Here is a 16,054-nt window from a genome sequence, read left to right as displayed (position 1 = left end):
CCCGACTCTTCCCCATCTTTTTAATGAATAAATTTGGCCACCGTGCACTTCAATTTACTCTTAATACAGGCAGAAGTTATTTCTGGCTGCTTCACAATCCAAAAACCTCGCTGATTCATGACCCTGTTTTAAAGACTTGTTTGTCCCCCCACCCCACCCCTAGCCAACACACACACACACACACACACACACACACACACACACACACACACACACACACACTTTCCCACAAACACTATATGAGAAGCCAGTGTGGTGTAGTGGTTAGAGTGCTGGACTAGAACCGAGGAGAGCCGAGTTCAAATTCCCATTCAGCCATGAAACTAGCCGGGTGACTCTGGGCCAGTCACTTCTCTCTCAGCCTAACCTACTTCACAGGGTTGTTGTGAAAGAGAAACTGAAGTATGTAGTACACCGCTCTGGGCTCCTTGGAGGAAGAGCAGGGTATAAATGTAAAAATAATAATAATGTATGAAACATAGTGAGAAGTGTCTGGATAAAATTGTGCCCATTCTGGATCTACTAAGAAAATATTAAAAACTCAAACTAGCAATTTACAGAAGGGAAATATATATATACTAGCTTACCCGCACAGAGCATCTGTGCACTCTTTGGGGCCAGCTGCTCCCTCCAGCCCCACTCTCTCTTGCCCTCCCTTCCCCTCCCTCCTGCCCCATACTCTCTTGCCCTCCCTCCCCTCCCTCCTGCCCTCCTTCCCCCCTCCTGCCGCCTCCCCTCCCTCCTGCCCCACACATTCTTGCCCTCCCTCCCCCTCCACTCTCTCTTCCCCTCCCTCCCCCTTCCTCCTGCCCCACACTCTCTTGCCCTCTCTCCCCCCTGCCCCTTCCCTCCTGCTCCCCTCTCTCTTGCTCTCTGACCTCCTCTTCCACCCGTCTCCCCCTCCTTCCTGCTCCCTCTCTTGCTCCTTCCCCTCCTGCCCCACACTCTCTTGCCCTCCATCCTGCTCCCCTCTCTCTCGTCCTCCCTCCCCTTCCGTTCCTCTTCTCCCCCCTGCCCCCCTGCACTGTGCATCTTACCTCAGTGGGTGGCGAACAGGGAACCTTCTCCCGGGCGGCGAAGTCCCACCGCCCATTTCCCTCCCAATGGGAGCCAGGGCTTCGTGCCGTCACCTGTTTCCCACTCACCCCTCTCGCCGGCGCCTACTCTGGCCATCCTGCCACCGCCACCTCCAGCTCCCACCCCCCGCAGCCAGGCCAGGCTGGGCCGCCGCTGCCTCCTTGTCCTTACCCAGGACGGCCTGATTTGGCCAGGATGTCCTGCCACTTCCCAGTGGCCAGCCGAGCCCGCCTCCTCAGTCCGATTTGTGGCCCGCCGCTACCACCTGCTGCCATTTTTCTTGCCCGCAACTCTCGCCCTTTGGTGGCGGAACTCTCGCAACCTGTCATGAGAGTTCCGCCGCCAAATCCTGGGCACGTATGCAAATTAAATATAGAGAGAAGGGAAATGTGTCAAGATTACATCCAAGATTTATGGGGAAATTCTGACATTAAATGAAATATGACAAGATATCTGGTCAGATATCGCAAAAAATTAGAATAATAGAATCATAAACATTAAAATCAAACATCAAAAAATTAGAATCATAGAATCATAAACATGAAATACTTTCTACTCGGACACAGAGGCTATTCTCATGTGCTGTGGAAACTGAGCTAAGGGAGTCCAGCCCGGTTTCCACAGCACATGACAACCTCAAGGAGCTGTGTGGCTCCTGGCGGTGGCTCAGCGGCAAACACTCTTGGATAGCCCGCCGCTTAACCCAGGTTTTGGGAACAGGAGCACCCGAAAAGTGGGTTAATTGATCATGTGTCACCAGGGCTCATGAGTAGCCCCCTGACAGGAAGGCTACAACAAGCCTCCCAGTGTTGGGGGGCTCCCCAGAATGCCCCGCACACTCACATAGGTCATTCTAGGACCTCCAGGAGCCCTCCAAACCCTGCCGCCCCAACCGACTCTATGACTGAGCCAGTAACTGTCTGGGTGGCTGTCCTGGCCACCCAGGGAGGGCTCCCTGCTTATCTGGAAGGAGAGCGGGTCAAACCCGCTCTTCCCGCAAACCCGATTCAGATCGGGTCTACACACAGATCGTGTGTAGAGAGCCTTAGTTTTCTTGATTTTTAGACTGAATCTGATTTTGCTAGTGTACCGTGTTATGAAATTTAAAAACCTATATTTTAGGATATATTTTTAGAATTCTAAAATGCCATTTTGTGGTATCCAAATATGAAAATATGTGTTTTTCTATTTCAGGTTAAATCCTATTTAACATGAGATAGGAATCCTATCCTATTTCAGGTTAAATCAGGTTAAATCCAGTTACATTGCTCTCTTTGGTCTCAATATCCTTAGAAAACTCCAACAAACATCTATGGACCACACATTGGACATACCTACTATGAGGACAATGTACAGAACTGTGCATAGTTTTGTAAATGCTTGATGAAGAAAAACCTATGACTAAGAAACATGGCAAGATTATAAGGATAATGACACACTAATCTTCATTGATGTTACTTGACTAGCATTTGATAAGATCATCTTGGAGTTTTTTAGCTGAGACCTTTTTGCTTATTAATTAACTGTTGTACTGCTGCTTTGGCCGCCTTAAGTGGAGAGGAGAGGAGAGCTGGTCTTGTGGTAGCAAGCATGACTTGTCCCCTTATCTAAGCAGGGTCCACCCTGGTTGCATATGAATGGGAGACTTGATGTGTGAGCACTGTAAGATATTCCCCTCAGGGGATGAAGCCACTCTGGGAAGAGCAGAAGGTTTCAGGTTTCCTCCCTGGCATCTCCAAGATAGGGCTGAGGGAGATTCCTGCCTGCAGCCTTGGAGAAGCCGCTGCCAAGTGAATGTCTTCACGCTGTCTGTGAAGACAATACTGAGCTAGATAGACCAATGGTCTGACTCAGTATATGGCAGTTTCCTATGTTCCTAATCGGAGCAGCAGGGAAATGATTGACTAACAAGCAGAAGGTTGCTGGTTCGAAACCTTGCTGGTATCGTTCCCAGACTATGGGAAACACCTATATCGGGCAGCAGTGATATAGGAAGATGCTGAAAGGCATCATCTCATACTGCATGGGAGAAGGCAATGGTAAACCCCTCCTGTATTCTACCAAAGAAAACCACAGAGCTCTGTGGGCGCCAGGAGTCAAAATCGACTCAACTAAAAATCGACTCAAAATTGAATCGACAGTTTACTGTACTGCTGCTTCAACCTGTTGATATACTCTAGCTGGTAGAAAAGTCTACATTCTAAAGAAAACCTGCCAGATTTATTTAATGGTGGCATTATCCACTGGACTCTAAAGAAATAGCTTACTTGTACCATCACCTCACTCTCCCATTATTTATTTGTTAATTAAAAGATTTCTATCCTGTTTCCCACTCAAAGACTCCTGAGGCAGCTAACTTTTTAAAAGAACACACACAATAAAAGGTTAAAATTTAGAACAGAATTTAATATCAAATAAAAATCATAAATAATAAAACAGATTCAGGGACAAGAATAAATCAGATTCCATTAAATGCTACAGAGAATTAAAAGGTCGTCAACTGTCAGCCAAGATTATCGAGGGTGTGCGCCTGATGACCTGAAATGGGTAAGGAGTGCCAAAGGTATCACAACTCAGAAATTAAAGCTGTAATTTATGTTACAACCCACCACACCCCAGGCGGTGGGAGCACTCTGAGGATTATATTGATGGTTGCACAGGCCCATGTCAGAGCAGGTGACCCTTCAAGTACCATAAGAAACATATTTAGAGCATTATAGTTGTGCTGAGCTAAAATGCCTTCCCCCATTTGCAAGTGATGAAGTTAGGGGGTTATTTCAGGGAAGGAGAGCAAAGCCAGGAAAACATTCTAGTGATGCCAGTGCTCCTTCCAGTGGCTCTGCATTTTTCTATACCCATTACTCCCCTCACCAGGACATTATGTTATGGTGTACTGCAGGAGTTCCCAACCTGTAGTACTCAAGATATTGCTGAACTACAACTCCTATAATCAGCCTGATTGATGAAGCACTTGTGGGCTTGGCCTCAGGGTGGAGACAGAGAGGGGGTTCAGTTTCACCCAGTTCCTCCTCCATCCCCAGCTGTTCGCTCTTTATGCTGGCCTCTCTACAGAGGTCCCCAGCACTCGCCTCCAGCCATCCTCTCATGCTCGGCTAGCCCCTTAAATGCTTCTATACAGGATATGCACTGCCCACCCCCAATTATGGGGCTAATGCCCCTTAATTCCCCTTAATATCTCATCCCCTCCAGCTGTAGTCTCTGTCTTTCCGTCTCCTCTCACTCAGACCCCCTCCCTTCGGGAGGCGTGCTGCTGACGTCATTCCCGCACGCCTCCCTGCCGGCCCTCTCAGTGCTCAGTATGCTAGTTGCCAGCTCCGTGGCCGGTGCCCTGGGCTGTCGCGGACTCCTGGGGCTCGATGGGGCCGCTTCCCAGCCCTTCAGGTGCTCTCTCTATGCCTCTTTCCGGCTTTAGCCCTCCTTTGCCTCAGTTCCAGTTGAGGAACTGATCTTGTCACCGTGCCTTTGGAGGTAAGGCCAATCAGCTGGATCGTACACCAACATTTCATGCTTAGGCATACACCTAAATGTTCCAAATGTACATCCGAAAATGTAACATTGCATTCAACAAACATATTAACTATGTAGGTACACTTGACAGGGAGCTGTGATTGGCTGCAGCTCCCTTGTTCAGTGTACACTTGGAGCAAATGTGTATAGTGTGACTCTATGAAATGCTACTTATACTTTCACATAATGTAATGTTTTATCTGACATAGTTGGGTCTCCAGAAGTACACCAGACCATGGACAGCTCCAAGTGCTAGAGCCAGAACCTCAGCCAAAGCCAAGCAAAGCAACAAAGCTGGGTTATGTCACACAAGACATTGTTCCAAAACAATCTAGCATCAGAATGCCAATTTTTATAGTTGCTGCCTAGGCAGGGTGAATCGGCCCTGCCCATTTCCTTGGAAAAGCTCTGATCTTAAAAGGGACCTTGCCAAATCCCTCAGCTGCTGACTTTGGTGATGCTGGGAGGCTTCCGCTTTAACCAGCAACTCCACTGAGTCAGAGGGCAAAGGCAGGCTCTGGATCCTAGATTGTTTTTAGCCCATCTCATCCCCTGAACTCTTTGCGTTCCTCAAATTGGAAAACCAGTATTAGAGAAAATTATCAAATGGGGGGTGCCATTGGGTACTTCACTTCAGGCGGTGAAATGTCTTGGGCTGGCTCTGAAAAAGAATGAATTCTGGGGAGAGTTCTTATATTTTTTGCATATGCAAAAGCATGATTTCAACATTCCACATGTGAAAAGGGAGCTGCAGTATAGCTCAGCACTCTGAAACATCTCTTTGTTTATCTCAATAGGACTGTCTTAGGAAATGTTATTGGTAGATTTTGCCTCAAATTAACTCTGAGTGTTAAAAATCTGGATTCCCTCCTCTCCCCCACCCCGCTTTTTAATGTTGCCTTGATAATTGTAGGAAGGCATGACTGAGCACGCAGCAGGCGTGATGAATGCGCTGGAAAAGAATGCATTTCTATGCACACCTGAGGTAGGCCTCAATCAGCATGGCTCCAATGTAGCTCCGTTTAATTAGTGGGGACAATTTACTTCTTATCACTCCCACTGCTGCATTTTTATGCTGCCTTGCCCTGAGATTTCAAGGGGTAAGTTTTATTTTCAGCTCAAATTAGAGACTGCTGAAATCTGCCACTCTTTCTTGCTTTCCTGCACAAGGAGGCATTTCTCTCAATGGGAGGGAAGTGAAAATAGGTTTGGTTGCCTAGAAACCTGATTATCATCTTGTAAGATGGAACTTGGGGCCTGTTGATTCAGTAACCCTGAACCACAACTAGGATATGGGCTTGTTGCCAGCTGCTCTCCCTCTGCCACTTGCAGGAGGTGTTTGCACACACCCCAGGGGTCATGTGAAAAAACCAATTTAAACCAAATATTAAAATACTTCACATACTTCACAGTAACACTAAAGCAAGGATCTCATTGTTTCCACAGCACAAAAACACATCTTGTAAGTCAAAGGCCCCACTTATTCACAGACACTTTTCAGTGAGGCTTGCTCTCTGCCACTGCTGGGCAATGATGTCTGAGTGGAAGAAACCCAGGTGAAGACTCCTGCTTCAGCTCATGAAAGATTACTGGCATGGCCTTCAGAAGCGGCTACTCTTCAGTCTATTTTCCCTCATATTCTTATTAAGAGGGCAATCAACAAAATAAAGGACATACTGTAACCTTGGGGTTGGGCAGTGGGTAAAATATAAAATAAATAATTTAAATGTTTGTGTGGCACGTATGTTCATGACAGGCCAGTTCCGACGATACAGCCCTGGAACACGATTATGACAGGGACATGCCAAAGTGAGGCAAATTCCTCTTTATGGTGAACTTCTTGTGCATGAATTGACATGTGGATACTTATACTTGCCTGGGGTGAGGCTTTATTTATTATTTATGTAATTTATACTTTGCTATGTCTGTCCCACATGTCAGGGCAACTCATAATGTACAATAAACCACAATTAGGACTTCAATAAAATAGAATATCAAAAACAAAATGCACAAATAGCACTTTACTCCTAGTAGGCATCATCTCATACTGCGCGGGAGATGGCAATGGTAACCCCCTCCTATATTCTACCAAAGACAACCATAGGGTTCTGTGGTCGCCAAGAGTCAACACCGACTCGACGGCACACTTTACCTTTACTACTACAAAAATTTATACACCGCTTTTCAACAAAAGTGCTCAAGGTGTTTTAGATAGATAGTTAAATAATCTGGTTCCCTGTCCCAGAAGGGCTCACAAACCAAAAGGAAATATAAGAGAGACACTAGCAGCAGCCATTGGAGAGACTCTGTGCTGCAGTTGGATCGGGACACTTGCTCTTCCCCTATAAATATGAGCATCACCATTTTAAAAGGTGCCGCTTTGCTCAGTTAGCAGGATCTTTACCTTTCCCCATGAAAAGCCAGAGCAAAATAAATATGAAATAATATAAACAGATCTGCTTAATTTGCATAATATATGCATTTTGTAGAATTCAATTGTATTTGGTACAGATTTTGTTTGTGTGCGGTTTGTTCGATTTTTAAAGTGCACAGTTGTGCATATGGTGTGGTTATGACATCAAAAATGGAAAAGAATGGATGAGTCAGAGTTTGGAGACTATGTTGATGCTACTCTTTTGACAAACGTTTCTCAGACTCCAGAGCAGCATTGTTTGCTCCATAATAATAATTAATAATAATAATAATAGTAAAACAACTTACTCAGGTGTAGAGAGTTGATGGTGAAAGGCAAAAGTGCAGCTAGTGTTACTCCTGCTTCAAACCTGCCAACATGCCATTTTTCCATTCAGGCGGATGGGAAAATAGGGACGTGTTGGCAGATATGCTGCTTTCCCTCACATGCTGTTCCTCACATACATGTGAATGCACTCTGCAAGCCATCTTTTGTCTGTAGAACATCAGAGAAGTGAGGCTTGTGTGGTCACCGTAGTGCCCGGTCCACTAGGCTATTGTTAGCTCTTGCTGCCTCTTTCATCCAATAAGGGCAGTGAAGAGAGCAATCTACTAACCCAATCCTGTCCTACTCTGGAGATTTCTGAAGACCCAATGGCCCACCCCTGCCCATTTTGCTGAGATATATATATATATACATACATATATACAAATATATATCCATATCGTGGTACTACAGTCATGAGTACCATTCCAGCAATGGTATTAGCAGAGAGTTAAATGTTCAAGGGCTCATTCTCAGAACTTCTCAGAGTCATTAGCAAGAATTGCTAGCTAAAATAGTTCCCATATGAGTTGATGCACTCCTTGCCCCTATGCATCATCACCAACACTTGCTCTCTTTCGAGGCACAGCTGCACACAAAATGATTCCCAACAGCTTCCTGGCCCCTAGTCCCTAGAGACAGCATTATCAGCACATTACCAGGCACGAAGGTGAAAACAAGGGAATGGAACTAGTCAGGGGAGGGAAGGGACATGGGGGAAACCAAATGAAAAATACACAGCAGCTGGTCAGTGAGACTTGATTTTCAACTCTAATCTCAGCTTGCACAGTCAATGGGGGAGAAATACCACAATTTGCATGACAAGAGACAAGTGAATAGAATGGTGGCAAATCAATTCTGCAAGAGGAGATAAAGCAGAATATAGCTAATGTATTAGCAGAAAGGTAGGAATTCAATTCCCATAATGTCAGATGATATTGATTAAAACTGACACTTTTTTTTTATTCTCCTGCCACTTGGGCTCCTGGAACATGTTAGTTGTATAAAGACACTGTTGTCCTACACATATGTAAATGCACTTCACTGTTAGGGAGAATAATGTAAACTCCACCTCTGTGAAAAATATAGTACTCGGGGCTTAAAGAGGTTGAGCTAAGTAATGGCTTATAAAAGGAGGAGGAGTAGGGAGTTCAAAAACAAGAATGCCCATCTGTCAGTAAGGTCAGTACAGTATACAGCCCAAAACAATATAGTCTTGGAGGTATGTTGGAATGTTTTCATTTGCGTGCTTCCATAATCCAACTCAGGCAACACAAATTCTAGTCTATATTTCTAATAACACAACAATCCTCTTTTGCTTCATGGAATGCAGCAAAAACCACACCTTCCCAACCACTGGCAACGCAAAGGTTAATACATTGTTATCTATTATCTCCTACCAAGAAAACCACATGGCTCTGTGATCGCAAGGAGTTGTCACCAACTCAAAGGCACAACCTTTCCTTTCCCTTCCTTTCCTTATAACCTCCAGCCTATGTCAATTTATAAAGTATTGTTGAAGAATGGTATACACTGAAATAAGAGCTGTATTGTCCTCTGCCATCCACAAATACTCCTTTAAATTCTTCCATGTTTGGCCTCTACTTCCAATATTGCTTCTAAATTTAATAAGCCTCACAATCAACACTGAATTTAATAAGCTAGAAGATATTCAAAAATGTGCACCTGTTTTCTGTAATTAAAAGCAATTCTTTTCATTTCCCAAGTCCACCTCCCCCAATTTAATTATCTCATTAAGCGGGAAGTCGGGTTTTTTAATGGAAGATTTTACATCTCTAACGGATTTGCTGATTCAACAAAGTAGGCATGTTCATGGTGTTGAGAAAAGCTTCAACTTGCAAGGCTGATTATAAGGAAGAAGTCTATAGGAAGCGGGGCAAAGACAAACCAGGTATACTTTTACAATATTGGGAAATTTGCAGGTCTATGGTTTCTTAATAAATACATTAAATCTTTGTTATTTCAGACTGAAATTTCATCTGGAAAGAAGTTCAGTTTTACATCGTACAGTAGCTACCAAAATGCCTACCATGATGATGTGCAGGATGTGTGCAAAGGGAGAGAGCCTGTACACTGCAGGAAGGCCTGGGGGCTTTGTGCACAGACGTACATCGCAGCCTTCATGGGGTTCCCACTGTGGCTGAACAATGTCAAGTGTGTGGTGTGTGTGTGTGTGTGTGTGTGTCTTTTGGCCCTCCAAAATATTGTCCCCAATTAGAACACTTTGCTTTTCTCAACATACATTAACTGCAGCCATTCCTGTATATGGGGGACAGCATGGGCATGCATTCAGAGGCATGACTCTGGGCTGGATCAGAAAACTGCCTCTGCCCCTGGTGATCTCTAGAGCGAGAAGCACATTCCCCCCCTCTCAACTGTGTCAATGTCCCAGATTGCAGCTCATTACTTTGATCCACAGAACTCAAGCAGCCACTGAGAATTGGGCCAGCCCATTTCCACAGGGTCCAACCCCTCAGTTTTCGGTTCTGGTGTGATGACAGATAATATATTGATTTATCATATTTAATATACATGAATATGATGAATATTTATATACTGCTTTTCAACAAAAGTTCCCAAAGTGGTTTACGTAAATATAAATAATGTAATGTAATTTAACGGCTCCCTGTCCCTAAATAGCTCACAATCTAAAAAAGAAACATAAGACAGATACCAGCAACAGCCACAGGAGGGATGCTGTGCTGAGAAATATATATAAAACATATATTTACTTATCAGTAGAATATACTGATAGGTAATGATTTATCTACATGGGTTGAGGATCCAGAGGAACCCATGCGCACATGAATAGCACTTCTGTACGTACATGGGGGCACTCCATTATTGTTCTGGCAGAAATACCGCACTGCCACTTCTGGTTCAAGCTATGCTTCCACCACAGTGATCCCGAGGGGGAATCAGATCTTAGTTACTGAATTATATTTCTGTACAGCAGGGAAATGACTTGACTCCCAAGCCAGAGGCTGCCGGTTCGAATCCCCGCTGGTACGTATCCCAGACTATGGGAAACACCTATATCGGGCAGCAGCGATACAGGAAGGTGCTGAAAGGCATCATCTCATACTGCATGGAGATGGCAATGGTAAACCCCTCCTCTATTCTCCCAAAGACAACCATGGGGCTCTGTGGTCGCCACAAATCAACACTGACTCGACAGCACACTTTACCAACTGCAGAGTAGGAAGAAATGGCACTCAGTTCTTAATGTGAAGAATTAGGAGTCCTCGCTCATTTCACCTTCCTCTCCAAACTGTGCTGCAGCTCCACTCTCACAAGCTCTTTCACTCCAGCATGAAAGGGAAAAAATCTTTGGGGGTTAACCAAAGGAAGATAAGAAATCCAAGGGCATGCACAAAGCTTGTGTCAATGTAGCTAGGCACTGAGCAGTTTGGATATCAAGAAGTCAATGCATTGCAGAGAATAGAAGGTTTTGCTTTAGTGATTTCCTCTGGTGGTTCCCCAGGGAAATAAAGCTTGGCAAAACTGTACTACGAACAATGGAGTTTCTTGATAAATACTGCAAGGTTTGAGCTAATGTGATTTCTGAGATGACTATAATAATAATAAACTGCTGCTAATTTTTTGGTAACCAAAACTTCCCAACCATTTGCTTCCAAATTTGAAGCTCTTATATTTAATCACTGAACATGATAATTTAATTCAGCAGCCTAGAGTATAACTAGCTTTCAAAGCATCTCTGTTTCTACATTTCACATTTTCAAAAGTATTTCTGGTCTGTTGATCCTTAAGTGTTTTTTTTTTTTTTGCCCTAACCTTCCCTGTTTCTTTCATTTTTAAAAGATAACCTTTAATACAGTTCTGTGAACTGAAAGTGCTGGAAACTTTAACATAGAAAAGGAAACATCTTGTAATAATCATAAAGCACTTGGCAATTTTTTCCTGCATAATGAACAATGCAATATTGCATTTTCTAGCAAATATCACTGTGGCATGGAAATGGAAAAAGAACAATGGCAATAAATCAAAGACATTCTGAGAATAGGAGCTGCTGTTGCTCACACCATTAGAGCAGCTTGTGAACCCTGTACAAAGATGGCACTGATCATGAGGAGGTTAGAATCAGAGTCATTATATCACTGGGATGTCAGTACTTCTTAAAAATAAAATGTTAGGACAAAATTTCAAACTTGGAGAAATGGTATTTCAGAAACTGTGTTAATTTTCCAAGGAACCATAAGAGATTTTATCATTACATACTATCAATCATATATGCATCACAAAATTCAAATTGTTTATCTTCAAGAAAAAGGATCATACACAGATATGTAGATAGAGTACATAGACAGGGCTAGGGATTATTGTTGAAAGCTGCCAAATATTAATGGAGAATGCTAAGCAGATGATGTGGAGGCTGCAGTCTACAAAACTTTGTATCACACCAAGTTCTTAAGGTGCCACAATACTTTGTGTGTGTGGCTACAACAGGGTAACAAAGCTGCCCCTCTGTAGTGATGATGATTGAAAATATTTGCAATGTTATGCACAAATTGATGTTTCCATAGGCAGTTTCTAAGTTATCCTTATTTGGGCCAGCATTTGCCATATGCAGCAGACAAGAACAGCCAACTACTAAAACTAATCAACATATAAAGGTCATGCACTCGACCAAACCATGGGTGCGGAGGGAGGCATGGTTTCACCTACCCCCCACCCCCCATGACCAAGGGAGCTCTTCTTTGGTGCACACCTACATGATCCACACTGCTCCGTGCAGCACAGATCTCTGGAGGCTGGGACTCATTTTCCAAGTCTCCCACAATGCACTGCTCAATGAGCATGGTTCTTTGGGAGATTCCCTGGGAGTCAGGAGCTCCAGGCCCTGGCACTGGAGGTACACTCACACCCTTAAGGGTACACTCACACCCTTAAATCCTAGCTAAAGGCCAGGGTTAAAAGTTGGGCTACCCACGAGGGCAGCACCAGGATCCAGCTAGAAGCCAGAGGTGCACACAGGCAGCCAAACCCAGACTGTGCAGAGTCTCATAGAATCCTTAAGTTTTGATCAGCTATTGGGGACTTCTTTTGATATGGAAAATAATTTGTTATGGGGTGGCTAACAAATAAAGTTAATTAATTATTTTATAATTATAATTATAATTATTATAACACTATCTTCATGTTTTGAAATGGTCATTGAGTTACTCCAAAAAGTTGCCCATTCATTTTTCCCATATATGTTGAAGCAAGAGAAAGTACACCTCTCATATGAACTTTTTGAACTTTGAGATGATCAGCAAAAGTCCTGTTGCAGGTCCCCTCATTTCATATTTAACAAAAATTATAATAGAAATTAGGACTGTGCAAGTTGGAAGATTTGGAACCCCACACCAGAATTCTCGCCACCCACCAAGAGGAGGCAGCAGTCAGGGGGCAATTGCTCCAGGTAGCGGTGGTGGTGTTCTTTTAAATGCCAACCCAGCACTGGCGTGGGGAAAGTTGGGTGACTGGCAAATTCTGGGAGCAACTGGAGGGCAGGCGGGGAGTGGCACAGGGAAGGCTGAGAATGAGGGCAGAATGGCCGGGAAGAAGCACAGGGATACCTGGGGGCTGTCGTTCCTCCCAGAGGATGGTTCCTCCCGTCCTATGGGAGAAGCTATGGAACTACAGTCCTGGTGGGGAACTACAGCCCCCAGGCATCCCTGTGCTTCTTCCCAGCTGCTCTGCCTTCATTCCAATCCTCACCTGTGTTACTCCCCTCCCCCCGGATGTTCCCAAGATTCACCACAGCCATCTAGCTTTCCCCACACCAGTGCTGGGTAGACATTTAAAGTACCCCCCACCCCATCCTCCACCACCATACTACTTGGGGCAATTGCTCCATAAGTGCTACCTCCTCATCGTAGGGAGGTGGGAATTCTGAACTGGGCTTCTGAAGCTTCTAATATGAAGCCTTAATAGAAATAGCTTCCTCAAGATAATGAACTGCAGCCTCAGCATCTTCTGACTGTACTTTCTCCACCATACAACTCCATTGACAAGCACTCTTTCCCCCTCTACCCCAGTCTAAATATATCACAGAGGGAGTGGGATCAAATTAACAGGCATCTCAAGAAAGGAAAATGGCTTGATTAGGCTTAATATAACATGCCTTACTTCTAGTTAAACCTCTAGATCATATGGTAACCACATGCCTGATCAGCACTAAAAAAAACTTTTGAAGTGAAAGTGATACAAAAATGGTTAATGATTGATTACTATACACTGGCTAGTTGAGGTTCAGCAGTACAACTCTGCCATCATCCAAGATGATCATTAAACTGCAAAGATACAGCTGGCTCAGCATTTCCTTTGCTTTGTCTTATGCCCGCTGTTCATTGGTTGAGAAGTAAACTTTCCTGCTCACCACTCACACAGGAACTTTAGTCAATGGAGTAGTAAATGGAGTGAGAAATTGAATGCCGGTTCTACACCCTCCTTCGGCCATGGCCTTTTCTGTATCACAAAATAAATATTACATCTCCAGATTCCTAACTTCCATGCCAGTCCTGCTGCCCTCTGCTAAGGCCATGTAAAAGAGGACCTTTAAACAGCAGATATCCGCATGGTTCAGTGATGTAATCAGAATAATAATGAAGCCTGGAACTGCAGGAAGAATGAGATACCTTCCCACCTCTGGCTATACAGCTTCATTAGCAGCACAAAGTACCAGGCTTAGGAATTATGTCAGGATTCCTGCTCCCTTCTGGAGCTTTGGAGTTGGAATCCATCCAGGAGAAATGTTGCTTTGAGCCAAAAATGACTCTGTATTGTTTCTGCATGACTCTGCAAGCAGTTGACCAGGGGAGTCCATTAGCTTTACATCTAGATCTGTTTCACTCACCCTGCTTGAAGGCAATTGCTGCATCTACTATATAGCTTTCCACACAGGAATAAATAAACAAACAAAGAGAACAGATGTTGCAGGTCAAAGTGATGGGTGAAAGAAAATGTACAAAAAATCAGGGCCACCCTCCCAAGACAAGAAAGACTTTTGTTTGTATTTCTTCTTACCCAACACTACATTGTTTAGCTTGATTTATGAAGTGAAAATAATCTGGCAGTCAACACCAAAATGACTTCTCAGTTTGCTGTCTGATACAGTGCATTCCTGTTAGGGCAAAACTTCACAACGTTGAGTCTTCTCCTTCTTCCGTAAAACATGTGCCCATGTTGTGATGTCATTGTGTTGTGTATTTCCATGCCCCTGCCAGCCAATCACAGTCCCCTTAGCTAAGCAGGGTCTGCCCTGGTTGCATATGAATGGGAGACTTTATGTGTGAGCACTGTAAGATATTCCCCTTAGGGGATGGAGCCGTTCTGGGAAGAGCATCTAAGTTCCAAGTTCCCTCCCTAGCATCTCCAAGATAGTACAGAGAGAGATTCCTGCCTGCAACCTTGGAGAAGCTGCTGCCAGTCTGTTAGGACAATACTGAGCTAGATAGACCAATGGTCTGACTCAGTATATGGCAGCTTCCTATGTTCCTATATAGGAGCCTAAACTGTAGGGGGAAACCTCACAGAGATGCCATTTTCAGCAGCAGTGTAACTTGTGCTTCTACCCTTAATATGGCTTTATGATGAGCCATGGGTGAATTTGTAATACAACATGCCAATTCTATGGGTACCTCTCTAGTAAATAATAACACCTACAAAAGAGTTGTTACATTCGGTCACCTGACTGCAGGCAGTTTGAAATCTTTGCCCTTATCCAAAAACCCATCTTTCACTGGCTACTCCCTAATAGAGAACTGAATGTGTTGTGCTACCAACACAATAGCCTCTGAATCTTTTTTTCCGCCTTCCCTTCAGAGGCATTGTAATGGTTTTATTTTTTTTAATGATAAGTCTCTCTCCCGCTGTGAGTGAGCTTGTACTGTGTCTATCAAAGCTTTCCTGAACAGCACAAAGGAGAGCAATTTTTAAAAAAAAAAACCTAAAAGAAAATGGGGCGGGGGGGGGGAATCAAAGCATTAAAGAAGTTAAAAGAGTGGTCATGGTGAATCTGCAATTTTCTGGTGTATCATTCTACATCAGTGAAGTAATCCATCGTGTGGGACTATTTCCAAGAAAAGGACCATCTGCTCTTGGCATGAGACTGGCCGACGTGGCATCTACACAGAATTGTACCTTTTCTCCAAGTCCTTTTCTGGGAAGGAGGGAGGAGAAACTGTGCTCTTGAAATGGATCACACTGTAAGCTGCTAAGCTTGAAATGATTGCTGTGATAAAGCAGTTCACTGTTGCTGTGTGTTTAACTGGCATTAGCTGCCTTCTGATACGCACAACAGTGCCATTTGGCATAGAGGAAACAAGGGATTACTCACAGCAGAGGACAGACTTTTTGGCAATGAGATCGCAGCACAAACCGCTACCTGCATATTTGTTTTCAAAGCTACAGAGGTGCTAATGGGGGTGGAGAGGCTTTTTCTCAGGGTCAGTTCCAGCCCACTCCTTTGAGGTATCACCCTGCGGACCAGGATTTTAAATTGTGATCTTCACAATTTTGTGAGAGATCTTCATCAAGTGGCTACCTAGCTAGGAATGTCAACAATCTTCATCTCCAAAATGATAATCTGAGACAATGGTCTGAAGGACCATTATCATATGAAGTTAACTTGCACCAAAACAGTCACATAGAATACAAGACAGAGAGGTCTTTCGCAGGACCTCG

Source organism: Hemicordylus capensis, chromosome 1 (assembly GCF_027244095.1).
Source record: "Hemicordylus capensis ecotype Gifberg chromosome 1, rHemCap1.1.pri, whole genome shotgun sequence".
Lineage (NCBI taxonomy): Eukaryota > Metazoa > Chordata > Lepidosauria > Squamata > Cordylidae > Hemicordylus > Hemicordylus capensis.
Note: the sequence above shows the minus strand (reverse complement) of the source record.